We start from the raw sequence: 8,681 nt of genomic DNA, 5'->3' as shown, positions 1-8,681 counted from the left end.
TCACATATACGAATACAGCAATCGAGAACGAATGAGGGAGACTGTTTACTAGATGACTAACAAAACAAGGAGCTGAAATTACGCTTGTATGGTTCCAGAATAACTTCCTTAGCTGTGCGCTTTTAGAACGATGATATACAAGGTAAACAAAATATTAATATCTAGGGAGATTTTGGCAGAAGGAGATGTTAAGGGTACACATTTAGTAACAAAAATAACATTTAATTCTAAAATTAATTTCCTGTGTACTAACAGAAGGACAGTAATCGAAAACTCACAGAAACTTTGTGATGTGTGAAACCATTTTAATTAAGCCAGACGCCACTTTGGCAACGAAATTTATACAGGAGGAGAGAAAAATGAAATTAAAAGCGTGATTATCCAGCTGTACATTGTACAGCAAGAGTCTCTTACCTTGATTATATAGGCCAGTGTTCCATCTGACTCAGTCATCAACCTTGCAGTCGCACTTCAAACCTGAAACATAAATTGAAGAAACGTTTAATTCGTCTCTCTACTATCTTTGAATAACTTCAGAACAAAAACTTACAAAACAGTTGAAAATTCTAACATCGTTGCCACTTTTAAAGGTATTCCTCAAGGAGATAATCGAATGTCTCTAATATCTGTTACCTTCCAAGGTCAGAAGTGAGAGGCTCATTGGACACAGGAAGCAAATACATTACATAGGCTAATAACCAGAGGTGTACATGTTCCGCTTTTAACCCGCCCATGCCTGCCCGGTGGCCAGGCGGGCAGGCCGCCGCGCCTTGTCAACAGTACGGGCAGGCTGCTTCACTCCCAGCCAAGCCAAGCAGAACCCAACCCGGGCAGGCTGCGGGAAACTTGCTTGCCTGCCCATATTACTGCTGAGCTGCGCTACGCAGCCGTTTAGTCTGCGCGCTTCATTGTCATACTATGAACGTTAATTAAAAGTTTTTATTTTACCTGAGCACCAAAAGACAAACTCTAACATTTATATATTAATTTCAGATCAAAAAATATTGGGTTTTATTTGTACGTTCTTCCTTTACGCGTATATTTCGGGCTTATTATCTATACAAATAAAAAAGAATTGCCAAATGCGTTGATAAGCGTAAAACTCGAGAACGGCTGGACCAATTCGTCAATTTTTTTTTTTTTGCTGTGTTCGTAATTCTCAGGACAAGGTTTTTATGAAATAAAATTTTTCGGAAGCCGACCGAAAGATTGGAAAATTTGAGAAAAACTGAAAGTGTGTTTTCATTGTGTCCGTGTGTTTGTATTGCATATAATCTTGATGAAATTTTGCACACTATACCTTGAAACCAAGAGGAGGGTCACAGTCTACTTAAAATTTCGTAGGGTGCATGGCAGAGGTTACTTTACCGAACGCAATTCGACAAATTGTACGTTTTTATTCCGATCTTGATGAAATTTGGCATACTTGATACTCAAAGCAGGATGAAGGGCGCTGTCTGTTTAAAATTCTTAATGGTGCATGGCGGAGGGTACTTTACTAACACACTTCTACACTAACCTACAGTTTTATTCCGATCTTGAAGAAATTTTGCACATTTGACCATCAAGAGGAACATTACTGTCTACATAATATTTCGGACAGTGCATGGAATAGAGTACCTTACAAAAGATTTTGACATCATTTGCGGGTTACCATGAAATCCTTCTCCCTCTATACTGCTAAATGGTCTCAGGTCCTTAGCACACATTTCAACGCCCTTTTCGGCCACTAAATCTTTGTCCTCTTTCAAGATATTTACGGAGTAAGGGAACTGCTTGTCAAATTCGCACACATGTCGTAACATACTCGAGGTTCCCGAATAAGTACTTAAGAGCTTTTTACATAGTTTGCATTGAGACACACCTACCGATTTATTTGAAGCGGCCTCATAAACACACGAAAACGTTTCCTATTCGGCACTTGTGCTCTGTTTCGTTACCAGCATGTATTCGCCAGTTGTCAATTTTTTTTCAGTCTCACTAAAGTCCGACCTATTCATTGTGCTCCCCCACCGTTGCGATAAATGAACTGTGGGCTAACTACCTGGCTACTCTAGTCACGGTAGCTTGACAGCGCAACCTGTTGTCAGGCGCAGCAAGTTGAGCGGGTCCCGTGAAGCTTGGCAGGCCTGCGGGAACCTAGGTAGCCCGGGCTTGCGGGAGCCCAAGTCTGTCGCATTACCCACTATGCCTCAGTACATGCGTACTCTTGTGTTTACGTCGCGGCAGGCTGACCTGCATGAATGGTTGCAGAGGAGCTAGGGGCAAGCAGGCTGCAAGGGGAATTTGTACACCTCTACTAATAACTCAGCATTTTCAGAGTTAAATAGTCTTTGCGCACTCGCATGTTTCAGGACATTAACATTCTTGCTACAACACAAATTTTGCGCTGCGGAAATGTAATATCGCAGCAACTAAACGCAAGTGGGAATGTGAATATGAACTCCAATAGGAAAGCGAAGGAACAAATAACTTTACGGCTATAAGCGTACTTCAGTTAAAATAGATAAATAAATTACTGCCAATGGATGCTACTTGTTTAAAATCGAACAACAAATTGAGACAATTAAGTAGTTAGACGCAAGCACATTTTTACTATGCATGTTGTTGAGACTGCAGAAAAAAAAAAATATTTATCATCCGACTTTCGTAACTAAAATTTTACTACTGTTTTTAACCAAATATGTTAAATGTCATCTACATCTACATCTATATGAACACTCTGCAAATCACAATTAAGTGGCTGTTGTGGGTTCATCGAACCATCTTCACAACGAACCTCTATATTTTTCCGTATGAACTATGATTTCCCTTATTTTATGATGGCGATCGTCCTTCCGTATGTAGGTTGGAGTCAAGAAATTATTGTCGCATTCGGAGGAAGCTGGTGATTGAAATTTCGTGAGAATATCCCGCCGCACCGAGAAACGCCTTTGTTTTAATGATGTCCACCCGAAATCCTGTATCATGCCCGTGACACACTCTCTATTTCTCGACGATACTAAATGTGCCGTCCTTCTTTCAACTTTCTCGATGTACTCCGTAAGTCCTATTTAGTAAGGATCCCACACCGCGCAGCAGTACTCCAAATGAGGACGGTCAAGCGTAGCGCAGACAGTCTCTTTAGTAGATCAGTTGCATCTTCTAAGTGTTCTGCCAACAAAAAGCAGTCTTTGGTTCGCCTTCCTCACAACATTTTCTATGAGTTCCTTCCAATTTAAGATGATCGTAACTATAATGTCTAGGTATTTAGTTGAGTTAATGGCCTTTAGATTTGACTGATTTATAGAGTGACCGGTTTAACGGACCCCTTTAGCACCCTTTTGGATGACCTCACACATTTCGTTATTTAGGATCAAATGGCTCTGAGCACTATGGGACTTAACATCTCAGGTCATCAGTCCCCTAGAACTTAGAACTACTTAAACCTAACTAACCTAAGGACATTACACACATCCATGCCCGAGGCAGGATTCGAACCTGCGACCATAGCGGTCGCGCGGTTCCAGACTGAAGCGCCTAGAACCGCTCGGCCACCAACGGCCGGCTACTCTCTTCTATATCGTTTTGAAATTTTTTTTGGTCTTCTGATGACTTCACTAGACGATAAAGTACAGAATGCTCCGCAAACAATCTGAGACGGCAGCTCAGAACAGCGGAGGGCCTATAACACTGCCTTGGGGAACGCCAGAAATCACTTCTGTTTCACTCGATGACTTTGCGTCACTTACTACGAACTGTAACCTCTCTGACAGAAAATCACGAATCCATTCGCATAATTGATACGATGTTCCATAAGCACTCAAATCGATTACAAGCAACTTGTGAAGTGCAACGTCAAAAGCTCTCTGGAAATCTAGAAATACTGAATCTATTTGAAATCCATTGTCGATTGCATCCAACACTTCCTTTGTTTAAAGAGCTAGCTGTGTGTCACAAGAACAATGTTTTGTAACTCCATGTTGACTGTGAGACAACAGACCGTTCTATTGTCACCTAGTCGTAATAGGCATCTTTAGTGGTTTATACATCTCCTATGATTTGTGTGTCCGTTTGCTCTTGAAACACTACTGGACTCAAAGGTCTTTGATAAGATTTCTATCAGCTGCGTGTTATCACCTTGCAAATTCACTGCACATAACCTTGTTGTCACCAACTAGCTATGCACTAAATTTCAATTTTCTGCATGGTTAACGGTGATGTTAAATGCGCAACTTTTTGAACTCTAGTATTGTGCCAGACAAAAAGCCGTTTATTAATTTTACGCAGCTGACGTTTAAACACTGTTATCGATTTAAAACTTCTCAAGATGGATTATTCATGTCAAATAAATACATAAAATTGCTTGTAGAAAGATAGCAACATTTGTATTTAGAAACACTTCGGAAAAGAAGTAATTTAATGAAGTGAACAGAACTTCTGCTATAGATGCAATGAGTAAGTTCGCTGGTTTCAGTGAATTCAGTGTGTGCAGTACACAGAAGAACAATTTTAGAAAATAAATGCGCACTAAAAGAAATGATTTCATTCCTAGTGGAATAAAATGTAGAGGTGAGAATGCAATCTATGTCTGCTCACATTCATACAGAATAACGCCCGTGGTCTAACTGGACTATTAATTGTTTCAGTGTAACATGTTCATATTCAAGAATCGATCGGAAATTATGGACCACGACTAAGAAGGTCAGTGTTTGGGAGAGATAATGTTGTGATTCACTTATCGAATCACAGGAGAATATTAGATATGGAAAGGTTAGATTTTTCATGCGCCATGCACTCTATCCGTGTTATGGAAACAAATACCTTCTCCTTCGAAGTTCTTGGCCAAATCATAGAAATTTTGTATCCGAGATACTTCTGGAACTCACACTGACAAAGAAGTACACATAATGCACATTCAGCCTCGCATGACCAATGTAATTCTACTCTTAGACAAACAGCTATTCCATAGATGGAAGGAATTTGCAGAAAATTATTGCGAAAATGACATTACAGTTTCGAGTCTGCCACCGTGCCTATATTACTAGGTTACAATCACTCACGCACTACCAGCCTTCCTTCCCTCAGCTCGACACTCTAATTGAATAGGCGTGATGAAAATATGCCAATGGGTTATCAGATGCGTTCTTTGTAAGTCCAAGATCCACGAAAAATATTTTTGGACCATTGTATCAAAATTTTATATTTTTGGATCAATCACAAGGAAAAGTATATTTTTTACGTGTTGGAAACCCTGTACTTATTTGTATATTCTGCTTACCAATTTGGAAAGAATCTCTCTGTCTTAGTTTTTGTCCTGTCGTGAGGTGCGCTACTTTCATGAGCTGTCACTTTTGTTTTCGTTTAACTTGGGGCCGGATGCCCTTCATGTCGCAGAGCAGTCATATTACTTAAAGCAGGGAATTGGTGTGCACCATCATTTTTCGAATCATGTACACTTTCTGGATGTCAAACCAGTCACCTTTCAATCGTCTAGTTTCCAAACTTATTTTATTTGGTTACGAGTTTCGAAGATTTACTACGCAATTTTCAGGCTCTGTGTACACAGGGCCTGTAGAGGTCATAGTAAGTCGCCGAAACTGGTAGCCAAATGAAATAAGTTTGGAAACTAGAGGGCTGAAATGTGTTTCATTTGACTTCCTGTATCGAACAGCCGAGTCCCGCAACCATCTCTGAAAAGATGGACATACAGAGACATGTAAACTTTGTTCTATGTGTTATTTTATTGCAGTCCCCCGTGTTTCGTATTTGAGGCAGAGATTTGGGGGTCATGTCAGTATCTTCCTAAATGAGAATGGAAAACTGCCTAAAAGCCTCACTCGGGCTGGACTATGTACCAGATCGACGCTCATTAACTTGCCCGTGGGAGAGAAACGGCTTTGGCTCAGCTGCCCCTCAAGCTGGCGCGGTGCGCTTTAAGGTGTACAAGAGGGTTACCAGTTTCGAAAGAATGCTTCTTATAAGATGTAAGTTCGAACGGCTTAAAAGAAGACAACCGGGTGACGTCGTCGATAAACACCGATATTTCACAAGGAGCGCACCCTGCCAAAGGAAGACAACCGGGTGACGTCGTCGATAAACACCGATATTTCACAAGGAGCGCACCCTGCCAAATTCAGGGCGTAACTGCAGCAAGTAAGCAGTTCGCAAGAGAATAAAAGACTTCGTTTGCAGAGAAATTCCGGAAAGGTAAAACACACACACACACACACACACACACACACACACACATACACACAGTGAACACTAAAGCCATCACACAGACCAAAGATGGCCGACGTCAAAAATGATCGATAGTGAATTAAAAATCGATGGGTGAGATAACACTAACTCTGTCGCTCTGTTGTTTGACAAGGAAGAGAGCAGGATCCCATGCAGAACAAAAACCATCATCTCTGTTTATAAGATTACTTGCTAATTTACTTTTAACTGTTTCCTTAATAATACTATCCCAACAGCTAGGAGAGCATGCCAGAATCTCCGTATTGTTGTATTTCATAGGATGACTGGTGCCAAGAAAATGTTCTCAAATGGCGGATTTGCTTGGCTGTTTTATTCGTGTGTGACACTCATGCTCAGTACACCAGTTCTGCACATTCCTGATAGTATGAGAAACATAGGAAATGTCACAGTCCTGATAGTATGAGAAACATAGGAAACGTCACAACTGCAAGGAGTACGGTACACACCCGCTTTACATAAACCAAGACCATCCTCGATTGACAGCGTCTGCTCTTGGTTCAAATGATTCAAATGGCTCTCAGGGCTATGGGACTTAACTCCTGAGGTCACCAGTCCCCTAGAACTTAGAACTACTTAAACCTAAGGACACCACACACATCCATGCCCGAGGCAGGATTCGAACCTGATGAATGATGGCCTGGTGGCCTCAAGATAGGTTAATTCAGCTGACAAACACTCAGGGTCCGAAATGATATGGGCTCTGTGAACTAAGGTACGAAACGTACGAAGCACCACTTCACGCTGAGCCGGATGGTGACGACAATCAGCTTGTAGACACATGTCAGTGTGAGCAGGCTTCTTATAAACGGCATGTCCCAAAATTGATTCAGCCTGCCCCCTGACCAACACATCAAGGAAGGGAAGAAAGTCATACTTTTCCACCTCCATCGTGAAACAAATATTTGGGTTGATTGAATTGAAGTGCTCTAAAAATTCATTCAAAGACTCACTGCCATGACGTTAGACAACAAAAGTACCGTCTACGTATCGGAAGAACCATAGGGTTCAAAGCCGCCGGCAACAAGGCACGTTCCTTGAAGTCTTCGGGAAAAAGTTTGTCAATATGAGTTGCAGCTTGGTAGCAATATTTAGTAATCTTTCGAGAGTTTGCAGTCGGAAATTCAGCGGCAGCCTTGCACATCAATGGAAGCAGTAAGAAGTGAGGTAACTCAGCACTTAGAGAGAAAGTATTCACTGCGCAAAAGAGAGCAGTAAGAATAATAGGTGGTGTTCACTCATGGACGTCATGTAGGTACACTTTCGAGGAGCTAGGCATTTTTAACTGCGCTGTCGCAAAACATCTATTCGCTAACGAAATTCGTTGTTGAGAATAGGTTAGTTTGCAGCAACAAAAATTTTTGATTATTTGCCCAATAACATAAAATATCTTACAGGTAGCGAAGCAATTTTGAATCTACTTTAAAATCATTTGTCCCGAATAACTCTTTCTATTCTGCTTAAAAATGCCAGTCAGTAATAAAAATAATAATGTATTCAGTAATATTAACACTAATCACACATACATACACTGTAATTTAACTCGTTTCACATCATTTCGATAAAGGAATCGTTCAAATGTTCTATGGAACACGTAAATAACTAGTTAACTAAGTAATTGATTAGCCGCGTCTTGTAGAGTGAAAATTCAGGACTGCGGGATTTTTTAGTAACGTCCTGGTCATACCATAAATAGCGAGGAAGAAAACGGGTTTCAACACGACAAGTCTGACTCTGACCGTTGGAGGAGTGCACAAGTTTTTTTGATTGCTTATTAAATACTATTCATCGCTTCAGTCACTTTTAGCTAACATTTATTAGCAGGGCGCGTTTCATTACGAAGTTGCTGTCATGAAATACGGGACAGTTACATGTACATTACAATAACCTGAAGTACGATGAGAATTATTTGTTGGCAGTGATGTTACGAACTGAAATTTAGCCCTGTAAATTAAAATACATGTATTTCAGTGTGTACCTAAAGTGAATTTTATCTTTAAACATTTCATATATCCACCAAAAATGTAACTCTACACACTAAATGATTTAAATGTATAACTCATTCGTGACCAGCGGGACATATGTCCCACATAGAAATTTATTTAGCTAAGTCTACAGGGATATGAAAGTCCCACATTTGTGTGGTGCTGCGGTCTAGCGTTGAATGTGTCAACTGTTTTGGGTCAACAAGCACATTGTTTGGCACCTAATGCGTGAGATATCACTTAATTGTTTCAGTCGTTCTTTGTGAGCCTTGTGTTTTGACGGTTTTTCGTAATTTTTTTTCTGCCTGCAATAGATAGGTTCAGTAAAAGCATTTATTGTCTTTTCACATTTTTTGGTATAAATATACAGATTGGTGGTTCAAATGGCTCTGAGCACTATGCGACTTAACTTCTGAGGTTATCAGCCGCCTAGAACTTAGAACTAATTAAACCTAA

At 40.4% G+C, this 8,681-nt stretch overlaps 1 long non-coding RNA gene across 1 annotated transcript in view; it reads right to left on the bottom strand.

Annotated features, from left to right (window-relative positions):
• Window positions 1–412: 412 nt before the first annotated feature.
• LOC124777918 overlaps window positions 413–8,681 on the bottom strand; it is a 761,041-nt gene continuing 752,772 nt past the window's right edge. Inside the window, exon 5 of the long non-coding RNA XR_007015802.1 lies at window positions 413–477. This is a non-coding gene — a long non-coding RNA (uncharacterized LOC124777918). The remainder of the gene's footprint in view (window positions 478–8,681) is intronic.

Source organism: Schistocerca piceifrons, chromosome 2 (assembly GCF_021461385.2).
Source record: "Schistocerca piceifrons isolate TAMUIC-IGC-003096 chromosome 2, iqSchPice1.1, whole genome shotgun sequence".
Classification (NCBI taxonomy): domain Eukaryota; kingdom Metazoa; phylum Arthropoda; class Insecta; order Orthoptera; family Acrididae; genus Schistocerca; species Schistocerca piceifrons.
The sequence above is the reverse complement of the archived record's forward strand: the minus strand, read 5'-3'. Positions and strand labels throughout refer to the sequence as shown.